At 38.0% G+C, this 26,086-nt stretch overlaps 1 long non-coding RNA gene across 1 annotated transcript in view; it reads right to left on the bottom strand.

Annotated features, from left to right (window-relative positions):
- Nucleotides 1-15,394, bottom strand: part of LOC150007814 (uncharacterized) — a 61,106-nt gene extending 45,712 nt beyond the window's left edge. The window contains exon 1 of the long non-coding RNA XR_016511845.1: nucleotides 15,282-15,394. This is a non-coding gene — a long non-coding RNA (uncharacterized LOC150007814). The remainder of the gene's footprint in view (nucleotides 1-15,281) is intronic.
- Nucleotides 15,395-26,086: the final 10,692 nt, after the last annotated feature.

The raw sequence follows: 26,086 nt of genomic DNA, 5'->3' as shown, positions 1-26,086 counted from the left end.
TCTTCTTGACATTATTTATGTGGTCCTAACCCAGAGAACACCAATATATGTATATAAATTATATGCACCAGCATTATTCTCCTAAGATTTTTAAAGTCATATAATCTTAGAATTGGAAAGAACCCCAGAATATCCGAGTACAATTCAATTCAGGAATCTGCTTTACAATGTTCTGGCTACTAGATATCCATTTTACTTTATCATTTAATTTTATTTTACTCTTTTAACTAGGAGTGAGGGAAGGGTATGATAGAAGAAGAAATAGTTGCACACATCTCCTTTCTACCCAAAGCCAGTCACTAATTTAAATTCTCTTTTCCAGAAGCCCATTGCAATCAAGGTTGAGCTACTCAAGTCAGAGGTAGGAGAAAAGTTATCAGAAACTTTTGTTATGCTTAGTTTTGGACAAATCCTTTCCCCAGAATATCTCAGAAAGGACTCCACAAAATTTTCAGGTATTCAAGAGTTCTGTTACTAGGTCAGTTTAAAACAAGCCTTTTAGAGAGCAGTTTTTGGTCCTCTTAATGGGGTTTAGCTAGAATCTTGATTTCTTGGTGCTCTTTTGATTATTTTCTTCTTGGGAAAGTAAACTATGTGGGTTGTTGTTTTCATCAATGTCTTGCGTCAGTTCTATGATTGACGTCCTTTGTAGACTAGAACAAGTACACTGGATTCCAAGAAACAACTTCCAGGTTTTTCAAGTTTTCCATATCAGTATCTTCCTGTCTACTGTTATATCTACCTTCGTATAAACACAGAGCCATACGTAGGACTTGTAGGACTTTAGCCTTCTGGTGGTCATGAAAGCCACCTTCGATGGTCAGATTAGAGACTGACTGTTTGCCCACATGCCTAGGGAATCTAATACATGGTTGGGCCAAGAACCAGGCACATGAGTTTTCCCTCATGTACTGCTCCTAGCGCTTTATGAGGTTCAAGGGTCTCAACCTTGTTCTGTCTCTCTACTGATTCCCTCTACTGCTGAAATAGACAATGCCTACCTTACTTTTCCAGCTTATTTTCAGAATCAGAGGGGAAAAGATATGCAGAGTAAAACAGTCAGGAAAGTAGAAAAAGTATTGTGTTCACTCTTCTTTTCTTACTGAGTTAGTTATGTCCATTTGCATTAAAATATGGTTAACCTCGTGATAGATGGGAGGAGGTGTCTAGGAAGAAAAAAAGATGGACTAAACAGTGTTGAGTTGTTCCTCCAGGTACTGATTTAGACCTCTCTTCAGGCAGAGAAACCCTTCATTGGAACCAGAATGATTTTCCCTGTAAAGAAGATTGATTGCTAAATTTAAAACTAGGACAATGGGATAAAGAGACTTCTAACTTAGCTTTTGACACTGTGGATCACTTCTCCCCCAGTTTTGTCCTTTAAGAGCCAGAATTAGCCCACAATGGATAATTGCTTCTGGGCAAGTTCTATTAGGCCCACAGCACTCAGATCTATATTTCAGTACCACCGTTGGTGGCTGTGGCTTTGTGCCCATTGTGATAGCTAAAGCAACAAATACTTCCTGATCCTGCAGTCACCAATTATGCATATGCTACCTATGGGTCATCAGAGCTGCCATGTGTTCCTCCCCTAACATAGCAAGAGCTACATCAGTGAGCCAGGATGGCAGAGGCTTTGATTGTTTTTTATTTTTAATGTTCCTTCTAGGCTCCAGACTCACTGGAGACACTTGAGACAGACTGCTTTGCCCAGCACAATGGGATGCCCTTTACCTAGTACAAGAGTGAGTCTCGTTAAGGTACTGCCTTCCCCCCAGAACAAACAACGGAAATGCATCAGAAAAGCTCAGCTGCAGATAGAACGCACATCTTGAAGCAGGAGCCACACGGGATTCCTCAGATGAAAGCCAATTTCAATGAACATTGTGTTTCAAAGCCTGCTTCCTCTTGCTCTGTAAGAGCTGAAGAAGGAACATCCCACTTGCGTCTGCTGACACAAAAGAATGCTGTGGCTGGGAGATCTTATCAAGCCTTCCTGTGCCACAGTAACAGAGCTCCAGTTGTGTCTTGTAAGAATTGCTCATTGTTTCATGGGGATGACTGGCTCCTTTGGGTGGGTTCTGATGGCATCCAATGGAGTGGAGGTAGGTGGTGCTGGGAGGTCAGCCAGCCACGTGACCCAGCTTGCTGGCTTCAGGGAAGCCAGACAAGGAGCGAACTTCACCCAGGTCTGCTGGAGAGCTGAACATTCAAAGTTAAACTATTAAAATACATATATGCTGTTTATTTACTAGTATCTTCAACTGTACAAATTAAGAATAAAAGATAGCAGGGATAATCAGGGTTTCTCTGTCAGTATAAGCTCTTCTCTTGGAATCAATTCACTCAAAGCTTTTTCTGATAAAATTAAAAAGGATAAAGGAGAATTGTTTTAAAAGCAGAATTTTTAAAAATTTAAAACCATCTCTAGAGAATTTAGATGCTAATAAATAAAATTTTAACATTTATGAGATAAACCTAAAAAACATATACTTGTTTTATGAGGATGAACTTCATGTTTAAAATCATCGTATTTATATTTAAGAGTAAGATAATAGTATCAGATTAATTAAATGTGGCCAATTCTAAATAATGTCTCTTTTGCTTAGGAAGTCCATGGCTTCTCAGTTTGGGTCTTTTCTAAAAGTAAAATTAATGGTTACCTGTTCATCTATATGGAGAGTAGATTAGGATTTCTTCTCTTTCCTCTTTTTCCTAAAGGTTTGCTGCAATAATAGTACATATAAGAAATATATAACTGTCAGTAAGACATGCCAAGAAAAAAAGGTGGCTATGAGTTCCAGAAGGACAATGCTTGAATCAACATTTTTAATCCTTCCCTTCTGTATTTCTATGTAGTGCTTTCTGAAATGCCCTTTGCCCAAATGTACACATACTCAGTTATTTCATCATAAAACAAGGTTTTGAGGATCAAGATTTACCAAAACACCATCTCTGTTCTTAACATATTTATTATTGAAATTCTAAAATATTGTAATTAGTTATGTGTAAATGTGATTTCTCTCAGTGAATTGTAAGCATCTTGAGGAAAGAAACTGAATTATGTTGATTTCCTGTCTCCACTGCCAAGCACAATGTTTTGTATATATTAGTGTTTACTAAATATTTATTGGATGAATGGATGGATGGATGGATGGATGGATGGATGGATGGACAGATGGACAGGTGAATGGATGGGTGAGTAGATGGTTGCTTGACTATGTTGCAGTACCCACAGTTACAAATGGACACTTGATTCTGATTGTCTCCCTGGATTTTGACATGACTATACCTGTTAATCTTCCAGGCCTTTATTAGCCCACTTGTAGGTGCATAGAATGAAAATATTTTCAAAATCACATATTCTAACCCTTTTAATTTACAATTGAAAAAAATGAGACTCAGAGAGAGAATCTGACTTATCCATAGTCCCATAGCTTGTAAGTAAGTGCCAGATCGGAGTCAAAATCCAGATCTCTTGCTCTTCAGTCAAATACCCACTATGTTATATTTCTTTCCATGACTCCATATTTGGAGGCTTTGAACGACCTTGTGGAGCAATCTGTCACTCCTGACTTATCCGAGCAATGTGAGAGAAAATGGAACTAGAGCAAAATGAGGGGAAAGGAGCCACACTTTGGGGCTACTGAATTCCCATGTGGGTGGTGCTGAAGAAAGGTAAGAACAAGAATGACTCATCTTTATTTAGGCTGATGTCATTCCATGTTTCTCTCAGAATATGTTATATTCAAAAGTCAGTGGGTGCTGTTCCATTCCCTCCCTAGTCTCCTAGACAACCTTAGGAGATGCCATGCTCCACTGGCCCACCCTAACCAGAAACATCAGGAAAGGGAACTCTGGGAAACAGAGTTCAGCCTATTCAAGTTCACTCATTACAAAGTCACTCTTGACAACATGGTACTCATCCACATCTCTATAAATCAAACTTAATCTCCAAATAAAGGTAATAAGAGTCATGTCTCCAGCTAACATGATACATTTATTCCAAGTACAACCCAATACACATTAACCTTTCCCCAGAAGAGGATCCAAAGTTCTTCTCTTTGGTGATGTGAGTTCTTAGTGTGACTGTAGCTGATTCACACTAAGCCGATTTCTCTTTGCTACCCTATAACTTATATATTGGATAGTAAGTTAACTACTATTAACACACCTTATGTGAAGATGATAAGGGAATGAGAAAGAAGACAAATGTTGAAATAATTGGTTAAACATATATAAATATATTTAGATGCATATATATATATATATATATATATGTATATATAACTATACCTATAGTCATACCATAATGAGAAATGCTCACAAATATCACAATATTTGTGCAACTGGTTATGTAGTCATAGCTGGTATTTATAACTCTTCCTTTCACTACCAATTTCATGTTTACTTTGTCTTCAGGAACCACTTCAGCTAGTTGTGGATCCTTGCCTGGTGGAGTGAACCAAATCTTTATTTCTAAAGGGCCTGGGTTATTAGCAGTCCTACTAATTGAGTTGACGTAGTTTAATCACAGGATTGGGAATATAGCAGTCCCTCTCTATGTCGTGGTTCACTTATCATGGCCTCACTGTATTGCAGGATTTTAAAAAATATTATATTTAATAATTTATCACAGATTTTTCACTATATCATGGGATTTTGTGGTACTGTATACATATGTTGTTAAAGTTATGTAGGCTTAAGAGTGTAGAATAAATGTAAGGTTCCTACTTCGCGGGGAGGTCTAGAATGTAATACCCATGATAAGTGAGGGAATACTCTACTGACTAAGAGGCAACCTAGAAGATCTTAAACATTAGAAATATCCTACCTTTTTACACCTTTGTGTAGCAGCATCCAGTTTCAATCACTCTCTTCTTTGCCTATTGATTCAGTGGGATGAGTCAAAGTGCTCAGGAATGTACCAGTTTAACAGAATCATTATTGGGCCCCTCTGGTAAAAGCATGCTTCCCTTTAAAACTAAGATCTCTAGACCAGCAAAGCCTAATACTCATAAGAATGTAAAGCAAAGGTTTAGCAGATCACTCTGGATAATAATGAGAGGATCTTTTCCCATAACTTCTCCTTGTGGTGATTCTGGCAGAAGCATTGTGTACAGGGAAAGTAAATATATATCCAGTGTGTCTATGCCAGTAAGAACAAAGCGCTGCCCCTTCCATGGGGGCAGAGAGCTGGTCAATGTAATCAACCTAGCTAACCAGTAGCTAGGCATGGTGCCATGTCAGAGACTCAGTTTTGATCTCTGCTGTTAACAATTGGGCACTTTGCAGTGGTTATAGCCAGACGGGCCTTGGTAAGTAGAAGTCTATGTCGCTGAGCTCATGCCAAACTTCCATCTCTGCCACCATGGCCACATTATTCTTGAGCCAATTGTAAAAGAATAGGAGTTGCTCGAGGAGACTGTCTGATGTCCACCTGATTATTAAAATATTCCTCCGTTGAGTTCAATCCTTGGTGATCATTCATATAGAACCCAAATATCTTCACATGTCACGCCCATTTAGAAAGGTCTACCACATCTCTTTGTCACCAATTGTTCAGTCATCTTCTTTATAAATTTCTAAACTTCTAGGCAAATATTAGCCATGGCCCATGAATTAACGTAGACTTATTCTCCTAGACATCTGTCCAGAAGACACCCAGGTGCAGTGCTTAAGTTGTGTCCACTGGGAGAATTTCCCTTCATCACTGTCCTTCAGAATGAAGTACTTCTTCGCATGCTCAACTGTCAACTCTGTGGCCCAAACAATACCTACTATTAGGCAGCTCAAGTCACATGGTAACTTGGTGACCCATGGCCATGCATTCAATTTCTATTCACACCCAGTAGCAAAACAAAAGCTTTTTCTTAAAAGAATAGTTATCTGCAGAGGGTGTCGGAACTTTATTCCAAAATCCTAAGGACCTACACTGTGATCCACTTATAGGAGCCTAAAAAAGGCTCCCAACAGTACCCCTGTCGCTGACCTTTCACGTACTGTTGGATCTCCTGGATTACGTGGTGGCACAGACGCTTTCCCAGCAGCCTGGAGTCCTTGACGGGCTTTCTCTCATTCTGGGCCCTATTCATAATTGCTAGCTTTTTTGGTCACTCGGTAAATGGGTCAGAAAGGATACCTCGATCTTTCTCATACTGGACCCCCTAGACATTTTACTGAGGTTTGGGGTCCCTGATTATTATGGGGTTTATTCCCCACCCTCTGGTATGCAAATATCTTATCACTGTGTCAAGAAAAGTTGCTACTTTCTGTTTATCAGGTGCAGGAATCTGAGAAACTGAAGCAGAACCCAGAGAAAGACAAAGCGGGTAGAAGCCCAGCCCCTGCCTCACACCCATGAGGAGACCAGCAGAGAAGCAACAAAGTCAGTGAGCTCAACTACCGCTGCTGCATCACTACCTATCACATCTCCCACGAGCACCTTTCTTATAACCCACCTTAACCAGAGACACCCAAGAACAGGAATTCTGGGCCATGAGGCTCATCCTAGCCAAGCCAACACATTACAAAGCCACCACAAATACAATTTACGATATGTTATTATAAGGCAGAGAATTTATTTATTTATTTTAAATGATCATGCATGGCATGATCTTCTTTCCTGAAGAATCTACCTGACAAAATGACATCTCTTACCTACTTGGTCTTGAGTCCATAGAATATATGTGTGTGTTCTGGCCCTGGGAAAATTATCAAAAGAAAGCTGTTTCCAGAAACGTCTATTATTTTTCAATATATGCTTAACAGTGTGAAAATATTTTCATCGTTTGAGTGTATTTATCAATCACTTTTCCAGAGAGACTAAAATTTGTCTGAGTTTTCTTTTCTTAATGCTTAGCCTTCACAGAATTCTAATTTGCCTTTAAGGTAAAACATGTGCTGCAGGACAAAGGCAGGCAGTGTGATATGCTTCAGCACTGTGATGAAGAGAAGGCCTTAGCATTCGCTCTCCAGGCTGCCAAAGGAGGAAGGACCATTGTGGTTTCAGAATTGGCATTCCAGAAGGCAAAAGTGCCCCGATCTGTGCAGACGGCACTCTTTTTCTTATGTTTCTAAAGTCTATCTTCTAACAGAGAACTGACACCAGCTTCTGTCTTCTACATTATGAGTCTATCCGTTTCTCTTAGAAAACGGTGAGATGACTGCTGTTCAAGGATGGAGGGTGCATGTGTTGAGTATGCCAGCATGATAAGCTCTGCGATGATTGAAAGGACAATTCACAACAGAGGACAGCTAAAGGAAGAGAAAGTACAAATGAGACCAAGGGGCAAATGGTTTCCAGATGGACCCTTCCTTATCGCCAACCAGTTCGTGACTTCCTGATGAAGACATTTGTCCACCCAACAGGCCTGGTGTTTCTAAAAATTCCCGTCACAGGATAAAAGCTATCAGCACCTGCCTCAGACTCAGGAGTCGGGAAAGACCACAAGTGGGAAAGAGACTGACGTGCACAATGTTACCACGTTAGTGACAAAATTGGTCCTCTTAGTTAATTTGTTGAAGGACTACGATAAAGGTATATATGGTGTCTTTAACATGGTATTGTCTGAGTAATCATTTAACCTATATCACTGGATGATTGACTAAGAAGAGTCACATTTGCTCTTTATACAGACATTTGGCTTATATTTGGTCTTATCCCAAAAGCATTTTGATTTATTTCCCCACCATTTTTGCCCTTGGAGCTTTAAAATCTCAAATAAAGTTGATCTTAAGCCTAGAACGTGTGAGGATCACAATGCACAGAGACCCTGAACAACTGAACAAAGGACGGAGGAACACAGAACATAATGGAAAAAGCGTGGAAATTTTCCCTTCATGGACTGGACACACCCTCATGCAAACAAAACTTGAGCTAAGGCTTTATTTTATAAAAATGTGATAAAATACTTGATAAGCCCTGAGAGGACAAGCAATGTTTTTTTTGTTTTCTTTTGTTTTTTCCCCTCCAAAATCTGCATGCTGACCTGTTGAAGGGAAAATCCTTTGGTCATATCTGTTTCCAAATGTCTATTTCCTCTCCTGAGCCCCAGAAGTGTGAGCTCCTGTCAAAAGTGAGGGGCCGTGTGTCAGCAGCGCTGATCCTGCATCCGCCCGTGTTCTGACCACATTCTGGGCCACCACTAACTGGCTGGGTCTGACAGGAGCCTCTTGGCTGGGTTGTCACTGGAGGAGCTGTCTGGCATGTTTCTCTGGCAGTTGCTGTCTCCAGCTCTGCAGTTTGATCTGCATCACTCAGGAGAAGTCGGAGGGCAGCAAAGGCAAAGCCCCTCGTCAGCTTATCTCCTTCATCCCCCAGTGCTCTGTAATAGGAGCCAAACGACCGACCGAGGTCCCCTGAGAACACCGCCTGGTCACGAATACCCTGCTTCTTCCCCCAACACCTTTTTGAACCACTTTGTCCAAAGGGGGAAAAAGATCTGCAGATTTTTATGATCATGATAACAAAATAAAATAGCTTAAGTTCTGTTGCTTAATACTAAGCCCTTGAATATGTCAAATATGATCTTAAAAATTCTGGCTAGGGATAAGCTGCCTTTTTCCTAAAAATGGTATAACCTGTCTCTCCCCGCCCCACCCCCCCTTTTTTTTTTTTTAAATATTTTACTTTCAACTGGCAGGCCCAGGAACAGCATGCCGTTTATTTGTGGTCCTATGTTATATGTTACTTTGGTACCTTCCAGCTTTCACAGAGATTTTACACTAAATCGCGTTGAGTGGGCAGGGTTGATGGATACTCTACCAACATTTCTCATAAGGGGAAAGAAGACTCAGTAAGTTATGTAACATGGCCAAGGTCACTCTGTACTTCAGTGGTGGAACTAGATTACAACACAGACATCTATCCAGAGGCTTTTTTTTTCCAATCTATTTCATCACATCAAGCCATCTTTATGAAGCAAAGATGCATACATCTTTCTAATTGAACATTCAGGTTGAATAGTTACAAAATTATAGCCACAGTTTGCTGGTCTCAGTAAGCGACAACTTTTTCCATAGTCCCATATTCTCTTCTCTACCGCTATTACCATATTTTCCCTACTCAGCATCCCCTATTTAACATTCGTAAAAGTAAAAGAAGCCTCTTCTATCTTTCCTCTCCTTCTCCTTTTTCTCTTACCATTTCTCCCTCTCCCTGTCCCAACCTCTCTTTGGTTGGGTACTGAAATAACACATGACTGGAATATAAAAGAACCAAGCTTGAATTACTACAATTTCTTATAACCTCTATATATCTCTGGTTTTTTATTTGCAAATTTTTCCCTAGAACAGACATTTTTTCTGCAAGAAGAATAGAAAAAGGCAAATGTGATCTTTGTGCTAATCAAAACATGTATATGGTTAAAAAAAGTTGAGAGCTACCTAATTTATAGGTTTTTTTTATTTTAAGTTACAGATGTGGTGCTCAAACCCAGATCTTTCTTATGCCTTTAAGTCAAATATTTAGTGATTTTGTTTTTATAGTGGTTTCTATCAGCTGCACCAATAAGCCATTTGTAATGTGAAATGCCAAGACAAGTTATTTAAAATTTAGGAAGAAAACAAGTTATAATTTTAAGATGACCCTCTCTTCACCATTACTACCTAATTTCTCACATTAATATCATTATTTTAAACTGAAATCTAACAATCAATAAAGCAACAGCAAAGGAAGAAAAGATGAGATGGGCATTCTAGAACTATTTTTCTGGTTTTATTTGTCAAGCTAAAAGATGTCAGTATACTGAAAAGAAATGAGCTGTATTTAAATCCTGTCTACAAAGGTTTTCCCTGGGATGAAGACTTTATTTAGCTAAACCCATGGTCTGTAGGCACAGCTGCACGATTAGCAATCATCATTAATGATTTCTACTTCTGTACTTCTGTCACCAACAAAATTATAGCAACCTATTTTTTTAGTAAACTTTAATTGCAAGTTTAATTTGATATTTATTTATATATTTAAGAAGCAGTTTACTGAACTGATCATACAAATCTAAAATGATGTTTCAAAAGATAGAAATAAAACTTCCCATCAGAAATAAATAGGACTTGCAAAAGAAGATTGTCTGCCTTTCAGAAAAAAAGAAACAACAAAACAAAACAAATTAAAAAAACAACAGGCTTCCAGGCTCTTCTACTTTTAATGTGAAAATGAGTATTCATGATGAGGGATGGCTTTAGACGCCTACTGAAAAATGCATGTCAAGTTAGAGATACATAATTTATGGAAGTGATTGCTTAGGGCACAAAGGTTTAAAAATGAGTGTTTGCAACTCAGTTTGTTTTCATGAGGCAAACATATGCTAATTATTCAGAATTGAGTCCTGACCATAAAATATACAACAAAAGGAAAAGAAACTTAAAAAATGTTTAAGAAGTAAAATATTACACCACTCAGAGATACTTAACTTGCCTCCTTCTGTTAAAAGAGATCAGATGGTTGTTAAGGCTTGAGCAGTGAGGTTCTCTCAGGAACTGGGCTGGGCATTTCTGCAGTGCTGAAGCCATATCTCCAAGCTTTGCTGTGTGGATGGATGAATGAGTGTCTCAACCAGAGTTGAGAAACATCCTCTCAGCCAGGCTCAACACATGAAGGGGACAGTGGCTTATCTCATTTATGAAATTGAGCCAAAATAGACTCAAGACCAAAAGCCTAACATTAAAGATTTATAATACAGAATTATCACTGTCAGACTTATGTTATGTCCAGAAGAACTGGATTATTAAAACCAAGTCATGTGTTGCCAACAGCCTGAGGTATGCAAGGAAATTCTCCCATGAAGTCAGGCCCTTGCAAAAAAATGTTCTGAAATGGAATCTGAGACTCATTATTATTTACAAAAGTGCCTCAAATACTCTTAATTGGCAAGAAGAGGACAGGGAAAGAGGGGCTATCTCTAAAGTAACTAGAGCCCTTCAATCACATGTGGGAACTGGTGATTTGTAAAAACAAACCACCAAATAAAGTACAGATAACTGTCACAGCAAATCAAGTTGAACATGATAAACCTAAACCAACATTTCCCCTCCTGTAAGAACAAGGTGTTCCAAGGAGAGATATGCTGGGCTTTTCAAATGCTCTAAAAGAGCAATGCATCCCTCACTGGCATCTTATTTCCTGTGTTTGTTGTGTTTTTTTTAGTGTTCACTCAAATGTCTCCTTTGAAAGAAATGTTTTCTCCAATTTAAAAAGAAAGAGAAATGGCATTCAAGTGTACAATGGTTAAGATAGAGCAGAATGTTTTATAAATGAATTTACTACTAGTTATGAGCAGTAACAATTTACATGACTCTCAAAAACATAATAGTGAACAAAAACAAATCACAAAAGAATATGTATATAATATGATTCTATCTATACAAAGGTCAAAAGTAGGTAAAAATAAATAACATATTTAAATAAATCCATATGTAAGTGGTAAAACTATAAAAAATAGCAAGGAACTACTAACAAAATTTTGGATTATTGTTTCGTGGAATGAAGCAGTAAGAAAGGGGGGTAAAGGGGGTCTTGGTGAGGGTGAAGGCATCACACATAATGGCAATGTTCTATTATTTCTTATCTGGTAGTGAGTACCTGGATGTTCATCTTCTTCTCATTCTCTAAGTTGCTTATAAATGTTATCATATACTCTTGTAAAGGTATGACTCTCCAATTTGATTTTTTTTTTTAAAGAGTTGTATCTAGGCCCTGGCCAGGTAGTTCAGTTGGGTGGAGCATTGTTCTGATACACCAGGATTGCTGTTTTGATCTCCACTCTGGGAACACACAAGAAGCAACCGATGACTGCATCAATAAGTGGAACAATAAATCAATGTCTTCTCTCTTTCTCACTCACTCTCAAATTAATAAATTAAAAAAAAAAAAGTTGGATCAATTTTTATCATTTCATTTCATGTATTGAAATCCTAATTCCTATATTCTGAAGTTAACCTTCACCCAGAGATACCTATACAGCTAAAGGTGCAGAATTTCCAAAATTACAGTCAATGCTGCCATAGAGCAAAAAGTAAACAAATAAAATAAAAATCATGGAAAAAAAAAATCCCTGGTTGAATGATTGTTAAAAGTTGGTATCCACATATTAGCTACAATGGCCTGACACTCAGGGCCTTTTACCAGCTAAACTCAATCTTTCTACACTTATTTCCCAGAACTTCCCTTTGGAGCCTCTTACCTAGTTAAACATGATCCCCTGAGCAAGCCTTACATTTTCCACTTTGATGCTTCATTATCTCATTCCAGCGACCTACATTTCTCACCCTCTTGATGACTGACCATCATAGTTTGACCTCTTCTGGGAAACCACCGTGATAACCTCGTAACTCAGTCTGTGGTGCTCTGGCCTTTTCCTGAACTCTTTAGCAATTGCCTATGTCATTCTTCTAGCAGCTAACCTCGTGTGCCTTCTACCACCTTTATCTTTGCCAACCAGATTCCTTTTCCTCCTAGGCACAGAGCTGGACTGTATTTCCTATCCTTTCTTGCAGGTACCTGCAGAACATGTGATTGTGTTCTACCCAAAGGAATACAGGCACCAGACAACTATGACTATATCTTCTCCAGGCCTGGTTCTAGTACCTCCCACAAAATCCTCATACCCTCTTTCTTCTCTCATCAGAGGTTGCTTATAAGGGGCCCTGCTGAAGCACATCAAATCTCCAGGCAATTGCTGACTCCTATCAGGGGTTAGCAAACTTTTTCTGTAAACGTCAGTTAATAAATATTTTAGGGCTTTGCAGGTACATAATGACTCTGTGGTTGCTGATGCTGCTTCTACACCATTTTAAAATATGAAAACCTTTCTTAGCTCCCAGAATTGAGCTGGATTTGACCTTTGTATTGTGATTTGCTCACTGCTCTACAAGGTGGGAAGACCTTGGATTTCAGAATGTCTATGGAAAGTAGACTTTCCCTCCCCCCTTTTCTCATCCCCCACCCCTATCTCTGCAACTGACTCACTTGGATTCTGATGGAACTATACTTCTTACTGTGTTTAACTTTTTCTGAACTGTAGCTATCGGACCTTCTGTGATCCAATGCAGTAAAGAGAGAAACAACTATTTGGTGAATTTGAACTAATTCAAATTCCATTTTCAAATAGAATTCTAATTTCAACTTGGGATCTCTTCACCCCAATTAGCCTTCTGTACTAAAACAGTGCTTACACTAGAAATATCCTATTTGGTTACTCTAGTTTGTCTAGGAAATCATCGTGATCTAAACCAATCTGGCTAAGCCAGAGCAGGTTGCTTTAAAATCATAGCTTTAAAATCTAGCAGAAGAAATTCCCAAGTGGGAGGAAGACTCAACAGGAGAACCTAGAAGAGGAAACCAAGAAAGGTGTGTGCTTCGCCACGTTACTTGAATCTGTAAAGAGTATGGAAATTTCAGGTATGTCTGACTCATAATATTAATGTTTTTCCAGGAACTGCAACCTCCCTTCTGTTCTCCACTTTTCTGAAATAACCCACACCTGTAAAGTTTCTTCTCTTTAAAAAACGTATTCTCAGTCCCTACTGATGCATAGAACTCACTGGAATCAACACGCCCAGGCAGCCTTGGTAACAAGTCAGAGTGGCTTAATAAAAGGTTTGAGGAGGAAAACACCCCACAGCAGCCTGGTTTGCTCCAACGCCTTGCCAGGAGGGCGCAGTTCTCCGGCAAAGAAAGCACTCTTCACTTGTATCAACAAGTTGAGGCCCGAGAACAGTAGATAGCAGATTGCATTTGTTTGACAATTAGCAAGCTGCTGCTTCTCTTTCCATGCTGACATTTGTTTTGTTTTTTGAAGCTGCAAACTACCACAAGGGCAAGTTCTTCTTTCTACACACTCTCAGTCTTCAGTTACTTATGTGCAAAACTTGGGAGGCACACAGGGACCACCAATATCAAGCAAAACACCAACAGATTCTTGTGCCTGTTCTTGTAACACACTTCTAGAACCAAGGGAATGAGGTGTGTTTTGACTGTGATTTAAAAGGAAGAAGATAAAAGCAACAGCTTTCCTACATTTGGTTTAGAAAGAGGTTCAAAGCCTCCTGCCACCTTCCTATATCTGAAATCATATTGATACACATATCTTTTCACTGCAGTAGGCTACAGAATAGATGTTTATTCTCAGCAACCACTGACAATGGACTCTGATGGCTTATTTATATGTGAGCTTTGATTCTACCAGCCTCCATTAATTATCTGGTGAGCTCATATTAATCAAGTATTTATAGCTCATCTGTTATCTCTTTCAGGGAACCAGCATTTTACTCAGACTTCTAAAAATTATCATTGTGGACCTTTAAGAAGTAACAAAAACTCAACTGAATTAAAAAACAAAAACAAAAACAAACCTCTTTTCTGGCACCCTGGTAGATGGTGCTTAGTAGTTGCAGACTTTATGGTGCCTATCCCCTGAGCTAGGACACCAGATGCCCCATGCCTGAATCTAATGCCTTCAGGGACCACAGGTGGGGATGGTGGAGGATGAGGAGAGAGTGAGGACTGACTTTCAGCCTCCCATAAATGAATGAATGCTGATCTCATTTGCTTACACTAGTCTAGATGACCCAAAGGGATGGGGTAAAATTGATTTTGTTTAATCTCCTAAAGCTTTTCTTCTAATGTAGTTATTTGATATAGAATCAATAGAAAAGAGTAACTCTCCTATATGTTTCTCGAAGTGTTTATTTCATAGAAACATTTTTGCTTATTTGATTAATTTTTAAGAATTTATAGCATGATATACCTCCAATGCATAAAAAGATGATCATTTATTAAAATATTTTTTTAAAATTTTAGTTACAATTGACATACAATATTATTTTAGTTTCAGGTGTACAATATAGTGATTAGACATTTATATAACTTATGAAGTGATCTCCCCACTAAGTCTAGTAACCATCTGACACCATACATAATTATTACAATATTATTGACTCTATTCCCTATTGTCATGAGCCTATGTTTGTGATATAGCCTTTCCTATAAGTCAGCCAGGTAACTGCTTGGCTAGCTGCCTACTGAGTAACCTGGCACCAAGGAATAGACAAGAGTTATACAAGACAACTATGCTATTCACTCAGCTTTCATTGAATGCAGATTCACTCAAAGTAGAACAACAACATACATTAATATCCTACTCATACTCTATCAATCTAAGGGAATTATAACCACAAACACACAGCAATCAATGGGGGATAATGAACCTGAGTCCCAGAATCTCAGTCTGCAGGTCCAGAAGACAGTATGGTGGGCAAGGGGATTGTCGGTGTCTTACAAGGAAGTATCTCCAGAGCCAGGTAGGCAGCAGGGCAGACGAAGTCCTCAGTCCAGTCAGGTAGAACCTCCAGTGGCCAATGTTAAGGAAGATTAATGTAGCATGAAGGAACACTCTGGTATGGGGGGCTCAGTTGTCTCAGCATTGATCTGGAGCTGGGTCTCTTGATAAATGTCTTGGCACCCCTGAAGGCAAGTGGGAACTTTCCCCAGGAGCCTATCTATGGATGGTCCTGCTCTGCAGACACGGCTGTTCTGGTCACATGTGCAGATATTTTAGGTGTGTCTCCTTGCCAGATGTGTCTAGTGTGACTTAGGCTGACTGGCAGCCATCTTGTTTGACATGAGTGACTCCACTTTGTTTTACATACTTTATGCTATCTTGACAAGACCAATGCCATTTTATTGGTCCTGCTCTCCACACCTATGCTGTACTTTACATCCCCAAAGATGAACAGTTTAAAATTTTGGATATCTTAAGAGAGGTCTTGACCCTTGTTAAATTTTGTTGGAGAAATTCATAGAAAGTTTCTATGAAGTAACCATATTCTTAGAAAATTTTTTATTCAAAACAATTGGGTCAGTTCTGAGGTTATTCTGGGAATGGGTGAGTTTGTTCTTTCACTGAATTACAGGTTCCCACATATTATTTTACAAATTCTTGGTCTTCTTCTAAACATCGGTAGGCATATGGAAAAGTTGTTAATTCAGTGAGTAAAATGCCTATGTCTGCAAGCAATAGAGATAAAAAAAGATGCCCTATATTTACCATGAATCTTCTTATGAGTATTAAATATGTAAAACCAAATTTGATATAGGAAATGTACAAAAGATGTTGGCCCTGATATCTTCTCAGAAGTTTTTCACTGTCATTCTGTAGTATGCAGTTAGACAGATATGAGCAGGACGAAGATGATGGGCCAGAAACAAAAGGTCACCAGAGTAAAAGCCCTGGGTGCCTAGCAACAGACAAAACTGGGAAAACAAGGACCTAGCCCCTAGGGTAATCTTTCCTCCCCTAACATCTAACTGGTCATGTGGTTTAGACTCCTTGACCTTTCATATCACTGGTCATGTAGCTTGGACCCTCCCCTGACCTTTCCTTGCCTGGCATATTGCTAGTCATGCAGGTTAGACTCCCTTAGAGGGGGAACAGAATAAGTGGGCTGGAGAATAACCCTTAAGCATTAAGCCTCCAGGACAATGAGGTTCTGATCCACATCAAATACATCTGGGTCTCAATTGTATTTCAGCTCTGGGCCAGAAAAGTAGCAAAACCAGACAAGTGACACCAGGGCTGACATCAAGACAGGCTGCATTGATTAATGAACCCTGCTCTGGGACCCACTAATAAGAGACCACAACCCTGAGAGGACACACCTCCACCCAGGATGTTTTCCTTGCTTCTCTCTCCTAAGCTTCAAGGCCCTCCTTTTGTCTCTATAATTTGTTTCCTGAGCCCATTTATGCTAAGGCTCACTTCTTCTACTTCTGTGACTATCTAAATAAACTTTATTTTATAATTTGAGTCTTGGCTCTGAATTCTGTCTTAGCCTGAACTCAAGTACAGAAGTTGTTGAACCAAAGTCTGGTCTGACTCCAGCGGCCTAACACCTGGTACCATTTCACCACCAACAATATAATGTTTTCATATTCCTTGAGATGAAACTACATAGAGTCCAGCTTTAGAACACTATATCTTATTATATGGAACTTGTAGAATTAAATAGGGGGAGAAGGCTCTTAGAAAAATGTAGCTTCTGTGAAACATAGCTATATTTGAACAAAATTGCTATAATTTCTGTGCAATTTAGTGATACAGTTCAGGGTAATTTTTTAATAAATGATACTAATATCTTTTATGAATGCATAGATATAAATCAAGTCTGATAGCTTTTACAGGGATATGGATAGGACTTATATAATCACTAGTAATTTCTCTATTTTTTACATTTCTTTGCAATATTTCAATTATATTTTACAATCAACTTTTAAATTTTAAAAATTTCCCCAGAGTTCAAAAAACGATATAGCATCCACAAACTAAAGATAAATACTCTTTCTTTAGAGCATGAAAAGCCCCATTGCTTAGGTTGCTATTCTATCTGTTCATAATTTTTCTGAGACTTACCTAACAGAAGCCCAAACTTAAGTAGATAATTTATGAAGTTAATACATAAATTCATGGACAAAAGGGAACCCTTTGTTCTGACAGAACGTGGGCAGTGGAATAGACTCTTTCTCCCTGGAAGTCTTGGTTTCCTTTGCCTGGAATTCTCTTTTCTCCAGCCTCCTTCTTATCTTATAATCTTAACTTAAAGGTCATTCTAAAGTAATCTTTCTGACCACCCAAGCCAAGCAGGCGCCCTGTTATATAACTGCCTATGTAGCCCTTGTCACTAACTGATATTCTTGGGTTTTGTTTATTTAATGTAAATCTCCTTGCCCTTGGAGAATATGAACTTTGTCTTATTTATGCTGTAATTCCAGCATCTAGAACACCTACTAGGGCAGGTGTTATGGGTTGAAATGTGCCCCCCCCAAAGACTATGTTGACATCCTAACCCCTGACACCTCAGAATGACTCTATGGGAATGTAGTTCTATAGATAGAGTTAAGATGAGATAATATAAAGTAGCATGGGTCCCTAATCCAAAAAGACATCTGTCCTATAAGAAGAGAGAAACACACACAGAGAGAACACGATGTGAAGACACTGACACATGGAGAAGACGGTTATGTAAAGACAGAGTCAGGGGCGGAGGTGTGCTACAAACTGACGAATGCTCTGGGCCACCAGAAGCTGGAAGAGGCAAGGAAGGATCCTCTCCCAAATGGCTGGAAGGAGCATCGCCCTGCTAACCCCTGAGTTTTCTTTTCAAATACTAAGAGCTGACATTTCACTCCCTCAACCAGCAGTCAAATATATGCCTTAAAAATGAAACTGAAGAAAAATAAGATTTTTGCAATAAAATCCCCCATAGCATATGGCTTGAAACATATCATTCTATCGCAGTTCTGTAGTATGGCTTGAAATAATATTGTTATAATTTCATCAGAAATACTTATAGGAAGAAAGATTTTTGCTATTATTGTGTGCTCATTGTTACTATAAATTTGTTTCAGCTTGTATTGTTTAAATTTTTTAAATGCATTATAATATATTGTTTTCCTTTTTTCAACCATAGGAACATACCTTTGGAGCACTGGATGAAATCTGAAAGTTGAACTGAAGCCAACCTCAGTTTTTAAGGAGAAATTTTCATGATACTTCCAGGTGGGCAGATTCAATTACTAGATGTATCATTGATAATCAGTGAAGAAAATATTCTGGGTTAGTCATTCCCAAGTTCTTCATGATCAAAATGGTAATAGCCCAAAACACAAATTCAAAATCTGTTGATTGTTAAAAACTATTTTGAGTGATTGCTTCTTTAAGAATCTAAAATCACCTGAAAATCAATCATATATGTGTATATATGTCACACATGCCTGTCTGTGTGCCTCTGTGTGTGTAGCATTTAGAAACTGAAAATTTTTATTGAGGTTCTTTGTAAAGCTGCTATAAGAAGTCTTTTTGTTTATACTGAATATCTCTTTATAAATCAGTGATAAGCATCTTTATTTATTCCTTGGTGCTATAAGAGCAATTTGTTTAGTAGGCATATTGTCCTATGATTGCAGTTTTCTCTCTGTCTCATCTGAACAAAATATACAAAATTAAGCACAAAGAAGTAAATGAATAAACTAAAAACAAAGAGCAAATTTTGTGGGGTCATGTGCAGGGTCTGAGAGCATTTCCTGTCTCATAGGAAGAATTTACATCATGACCTGTCAGGTCTACTGTCTAGCCTAGTGTCTCCTAACTTCCTGGAATAAAACCAAACTAAGCAAAAACAATGAAGATGACATTTTTGTGTGCATTTTGGAATTCCAAACTCTTATTACTGGAATGTTAAATCTTTCAACTCTACTGGCTTTTGTGTCTTTCAAGATTTACGGTGTCATTTTTCATGGTTTGTTTTTAAAATGTAATGCCATATATATATATATATATATATATATATATATATATATATATATCTCCCATTATTATAACAATTTATTTTAAATGTTATTCTGAAATTCTGCTAATCATTGCATCAAGAGAAAACTACTGGCTTATTTTCAAATTAACTTTTGTGTTTACTTCTGTAAATAGCTTTAACAAAACTCATTCTCCTCCAAATACTAATGGGGTTTTAGATGTAGGCAAATGTTGGGGAAATAATAGAAAAACGATCCTTAGTTTATTCTCTAAATTTATCTTCTTGCCCTCTACATGTACTTGTTGGTCCAAGGGTTTCCAAATCTGGTAATGTGTTTCCATTTTGCCTTTACAAGAAACCCTCCATAGAGAGATGTAGTTATATTTTATCAGCATTTACACTATCAGCAGCTTCACCATCACCACTTTTCAATTTACAGGAAATCCAGCATTCTCTGCCAAGTTGGCAAAAAGTCAAAAGTGCATGAAGTGTTTCAATGAGAAGAATTTGTTCATTCGTAGATGAGTTTGAAGGACTCACATCAGGTCTGGGGAGAGCTTCTGTGTTACAAGCTTCCACATTGTATAGATAAAGAGAATGGTATAGGTACAGAGGCCTGAAAAAAAAAAATCAACAAAAAACCTCTGCTTTTCAAGTCAAATCAAGAGCTCCGCTTTGAGGTTTGTGCAGCTGTGGGCGAGGCATGCCCAGAGTAAAGGGATGTGCAGGAGCTGCAGGAGTGGGCGAAGGTGAGTGTGTGGGGGATGGAGAGAGGTTTAGCTGGTAAATAATTTAATTTCTATTTTTTAAATATTAAAACAAACTCAGATTATGGAAGCAAAGGCAAAATATTTATAAAATTTTAGGACAAAAATATTTTAAAGTTATTTTCTGTTTTGAGCAAGTATTCATAGAGAATATGAGCACGTATTCAGTTACCCTAGGAAAAAATTTTCAGATTTACCTAGTCCAATGTCTTCATTATACTGGTCAGGAAATAAAGGGATTCATCAAGCCACTAGAATCCAGATTTTCTGACTGTCAGGCCTCTGCTGTGATTCATAGCTCTTTGAGGAAAGAGGAAATGCAGAATAACATCCACTGAATGTCATCCATGGGCCAGACAGGGTGAGAGCTGCCAGGCACTACCATTGTCTCAGCAATGGTTGAGGGCTACCTAGGCTCCCAATCTGACTTCCTCATGGGAAATTGACTCCACCTCTTATTTACCTGTATGACCTCAGACAGGTCACTTAAGTTCTCTGATTACTAGTCTCTTCATGTATAAAGTGAAGATCATCAATAAACCTTCTTTACTGTGAAGGATTAAATGAAGTAATCCTTGCAAAAGGCCTAACAGTAGTTGGCACATAAAGACTGGTTCAAGAAATATTGAATGAAGAAAGAGAAGAAAACAAACTTTGCATGTTGTAGCAGTGAGGAGGATGAAGTGGGAGTAAATTTTGGGCCTATTTCACAAGTGAGAAAAATGAGGGGTCAGTAAAATTCAGTATTTGCCAACAAGTTACAAAATCAGAATGTGAAGTTGTTTCTGTGTGAACCCCAAATTCAGGTTGTGTCTGCTCCACCACAATGCCTTCTTGTAAGAGGAGCAGGAGGTAGGAAGCACATCGAGACCATTCATCCACTTTGGAGAGCTGGCTGCTGTGCTCAAGCTGGCTTCTGAAAGCCTTCTGGCAGCTTGCTGGCTATTCTAAAAAATCTGTGAAGCTCTGAGAATATTCAGGTGATAGTGCAAATATCACTTGAGGCTGAAGTCTGGAACATAAACTTGACTCCCATGAGCTAATCACCAGTTTGTTCTCAAGGACAGGTGCTGTGTCCTCTCTCTTTGCAGAACTGGCTCACCCCATGCCCAACACTGTAAGAGCTCACTCTCTGTGGGCTCTGCCAGCAACGTGACCTTGAGCAAGTCACCTCTTCAACTCCAGATTAGGACAGACCTTCAGGGCACAGCCCTGACCAACTAATGCAGATTCTTACAGAATGAGGCCCTGAAAGATCTATTCTTTATGTAAACTTTTCAGGGAAGTAAAGATTACATCATAAAAAAAAGAAGTACAAGTTGTGCAAGTATATAGTTCAATTAATTTTTACCAAATGAACACCATCTCTGATCTGGTCATAGAGCAATCCAGTCCAGAAGACACTTCTTTGCACCCACCGCTCTCCCAAGAGAACCACTGTATTCTGACTTCTAACATCCTCGCTTACTTTTGCTATTTTTGCAATTTATATAAATGGAACCATTCAAAGTGTGCTCTTTGCATCTGGTTTCTCTTACTCAACAGTATGTTTGTGAAATTCATGCATGTTATTGTATGTAGTCATAGTTAATTCATTTTCCTTGCTATATAGGAGGGAGTCCACCTTCTGTTTTGTGAATAAGTTTTACCGGAGCACCACCAGTCTAATTTGTTTCTGTGTCCTCTATAGTGCTTTCACACTACTGTGGCAGAGATTAGTCACAGCAGAGACGGTATAGCTGCCAAAGCTGAAAAATATTTACTATCTAGCATTCTAAAGAAAAAAAATTTCTGATCCCTACTCTCCAGTATCCAATCACAAGTATAGCAACATTCCATTTATTCTACTATTGATGGACATTTGCATTGTTTCTAGTTTTGTATTATTACAAGTAGCGCAGCTGTGAATATTCTGGCACGTGTCTTTTAGTGACATATGTACACATTTCTATTGAATATATATATATATACATGCGCATGCACGTGCATACATATGTATTTTAATCTCAAACTGATTCTGATGTTCAGACAGGCCTGGAAACTTTTGCTTTACAGATGTTTAGAGAATTTAAATCCAAAGTGTTTAAACTGTCTTGACCAAGGTCGTGATAAAAATAACTGGCAGAGCTGAGATTGACAACCAAAACCCGTTTCTTGGAACAGTTCTGTTTTTCCACTCTAGTTCCTGTAGTCATTATCTTTAGGATATTAAAATAGAAGGGTCTTTACTTATCCAAGATCTTTCATAAACATGAATCTTTTCTACCGTATCTGGGTGTAGATTTTCAAGAACAGGAAACTTACTACTTTAATAGAATTTTATAGAAGGAAAGGATTATATAAATCACTCAACCCAATCCCCTCATTTTATAAATTAGCAAATTGAGTTATAGAGATACTAATACTTTGCCCAAAATAGACATTTTGAGTCTGGACTTTTACCATGTATTACAAAATGATTTCAAACTTGCTATTTTTGTTTTTGTATTTGTTACCGTTTTAGTCAATTAAATTACAAAAGTGCTACCTATACATTTTAACCATTTAAACATTACAGAAGTATCTAAACTAAAACAAGTTTTTTCTCCTCCTTTCAGCTATATACTGCATAGACTCTCCCATATATATAAATAACATGAGCCCATAACTTGCATGAGGAAGAAATATAACTTCACTTCTCTGTAACTCAAACTAATTTCTAGTTTGAGGTTCCATTCACATGTGTTGGTTGACCACTCAACCTCAATTAATTTGGACTACCCTCCCTTTTCCTGTGGTTGTGCCTACATTTCAGGGGGTGGGAAGTTATGTAGCACCAGGGAGTTGAGTGGGAGGTAGAGTCCGTACAGCATCTGATCCTTGGTAACTATGATGATACTGAGACACTATTCACCCTATCTGGGCCTTGGCCACTGGTACCCATAGATGCGTTAGCCCTTACTGTCAGATGCTGTCAGGTGCGGTGGTTTCTGCGCCATGCCTGAGCCTTCTAATCTCTGCCAGGCCGCCTGAGGCCCTACCTGTCCTGATTCACTATAGTCATGTCCTCTGTGGGCTCTTGCCTGCTTCCACCTGGAAATTGAGGCCCGGGTTTCCTCTGGCCTTAGACCCCACCAGCCTAACTGGGTTTTCCACTTGCCCAGGCTTTATCTGTGGCACTCGGCATCAGGCCGCTTCCTGCTAAGCTTACCTCACACGCTTGCTGCTTTCCTTCCAGTACCCTCTCATCCCTCCCCAAGCTGGAAGCATCTCCTCTGCAACCTTTAATGGACATCCTTATACATGTGTTTTATATATTTGCATTTTTAATTCTGTCAGGTCCCTTTTCCAATCAGGCAGTGGGGAAACCCCTCCCTTCTCAAACCCTCAAACATTTGCAAGTTTGACCTTTTAGAAACGAGTTACTAGGATGATTCTTTTGTCTGTTTGTACCTTCCTGGCAACAAGTAGCCCAGAGTAGCCAGGGGGCAAATGTAGGCAAGGAGGTAAAAGGTGAACTACTGAAAGGAAAAAAAAATAGTTAATATATCAAATTGTTGTCCCACCACAAAAATAGACATATGTGTAGGGGAAGCATTTAGTTTTGCTTTTATTCCAAAATTGGAGTTATACAATACATCAAACTGTAACTTGTACATTTTCACTTACTATACGTTGGGCAAATACATTCATACTGATATACCTCATTATTTTTAATGGTCTATAGTGCAGTTAGATTGTTTTCCTTCTCAAATGATATCCAAGTTGCTTTTGTTATTATAAATAATAATAATAAAAACCAATTTATTATGGTCTTAAAACATACAGGACAATGTTCTAAACACTTTACATGCACTGAATCATCATAAAAATTTCATGAGATAGGACTTGTTGCTGTTTTTATACAGATGAGAAAATTGAGGCACATAAGAATGAGATAACTTACTTGAGGTCACAGTTAGTTATGGATTTGAACTCAGATGAGTCTGCCATGCTTTTATCCGTTACAAGGCCTTGCCTCATTCCTTCAATAACTATAGTTGAGCACATGCTTACATACTTTATTTTTATTTATGTCAGATAACTACCCAGAACTGAGATTGTAGGTAAAGTTTTTGTGCATTTTTTATATTTTAACAAATGCAGACAGATTACTTTTGGACTGAAGCAATTTACAGAGCCATCCTAGTGTCCAAGGGTAACCATTACCCCGAAGTGTTCCCACCACCGGCTGCCAGGACTTGTTTGAAATTATATTATGCTGGTAGGAACACTGCCTTGCACCCCAAATGATGTTTCGCTACTTCAATGTTCACTTCCTTAATTACTAATATAAATGTCAAACATTTTTCCTTACATTTATTGGTTCTTTGCATTTTCTCTACTGTGAATTGCCTGTTCACATATGCTGTTTTCTAATTAATTTGTAAGAGCTCTTTGTATATTAAAGATATTAAGCCATTGTGTTATATGAGTTGTAAATATTTTCTCTTGGAAGATCATTTGTAATCTGCTTTATACTACAAAGAAGTTATGCATGTTTATTTAATCTACTCTTTTCATTTTTTGTTTCCAAATTAGCAACATGGTACTCTGTAGTATGAGTAACATTTAAAATATATATAATCAGTTATTCACCTTAAGTTTCTTATTTTGCTAAAGAAAGCTTTCCTCATTCCATAGCTATACAAATGCTTTCCTAATTTTTCTTCTAATACCTTTGTAATTTTACTTGTTTTATATGTATTTCCTTAATTTATCTGGAATGTACTTTTGGATATGTTATAAGATAGAAGTTGTGAGTAGTACAAATCTCATTTATATTATATTTTTTCTATACAAGCACACCTCAAGTAAAATTTATAAATTAGGCACATAAAAGATTAACAAAGACAATAATAAAATAGGATAATTATGACAATATAGGGAATGTGGTCTCTCTCTCAAAAATATCTTATTGTACTATAGTCACCCTTCTCCTTGTGATGATATGAGATAATAAAATGGCTACGTAATGAGATGAAGTGAGGTGAATGAGACATTATTAAGCAAAATAAGGGTTACCTGAACGCAAGTGCTGCTATGCCATGGCAGTGAATCTAAAAACCAAGGCGTCGCTCCTGAGTGGCTAACAGTGGGTGGTGTATACAGTGTGGATACATTGGACAAAGGGATGATTCATGTCCTCAGGTGGGAAGGAGTGGGATGGTGCAAGATTTCATCATGCTACTCAGAAAAACATGCCATTTAAAACTTATGAATTATTTATCTGAAAATTTTCATTTAATACTTTCACACTGCAGTTCACCAAGGGTAACTGGAATTGCAAAAAGCAAAGCCGCAGACAAGGGGCAATACTCTATAGCAAATATTATGTATCTTTTTTCAATGACTTCTTCTCCCAGATATACTTGAATAACTTGAATAACCTTTTGAGCTAATCTTTTCCATTTATCTATCTGTTATAATATCAATACTATTCTGCTTTGATTGTAGTAACTTTATTGTGAGTGTTAATATCTGATAAATGAAGTATTCCCCTTACTTCTGAAATGGAACTATAAAGTTCATCAGACACTTTTCTTCTCTAGATATTAGGTGAAGATGCTACTTTCTTACAAATTGGTTTTCTCTTAAATGAGGGAGGACATATTTAGGCAAAAGAAGGAGCTCTTTTGTCTGAAAAGTTACATTATTTGACATCCTTCAAATTTTTTCAAATAATGTTACCAATAAATTGATCTTCAATTTAAATTAGAATTGCCATTTTTTTCAGCTTTAGACATTGTCTGAAGTCCAGACAAGAGGAAAATTAGCCAATGAGGGGAAAAAAACCTAGCAAGTGTCATGACTGATAAATATCACTATCTTGTCTGAATAAAAATAATTGAGTTTAGCAATAATTTAACTGAGAAGTTAACTACTTATTACTCTTGTAGGGCAATGGATCTTTGATATCTCCCACACCCCATCTTTACCACTAATTGGCATCCAGCTTTAATTTTAAAAGGTATAAAGATATAGAAAGTATC

This window comes from Furipterus horrens, unplaced genomic scaffold (assembly GCF_987537825.1).
Source record: "Furipterus horrens unplaced genomic scaffold, mFurHor1.1.pri manual_scaffold_6, whole genome shotgun sequence".
NCBI classification, from domain to species: domain Eukaryota; kingdom Metazoa; phylum Chordata; class Mammalia; order Chiroptera; family Furipteridae; genus Furipterus; species Furipterus horrens.
This window is presented reverse-complemented; position numbering and strand designations above follow the sequence as displayed.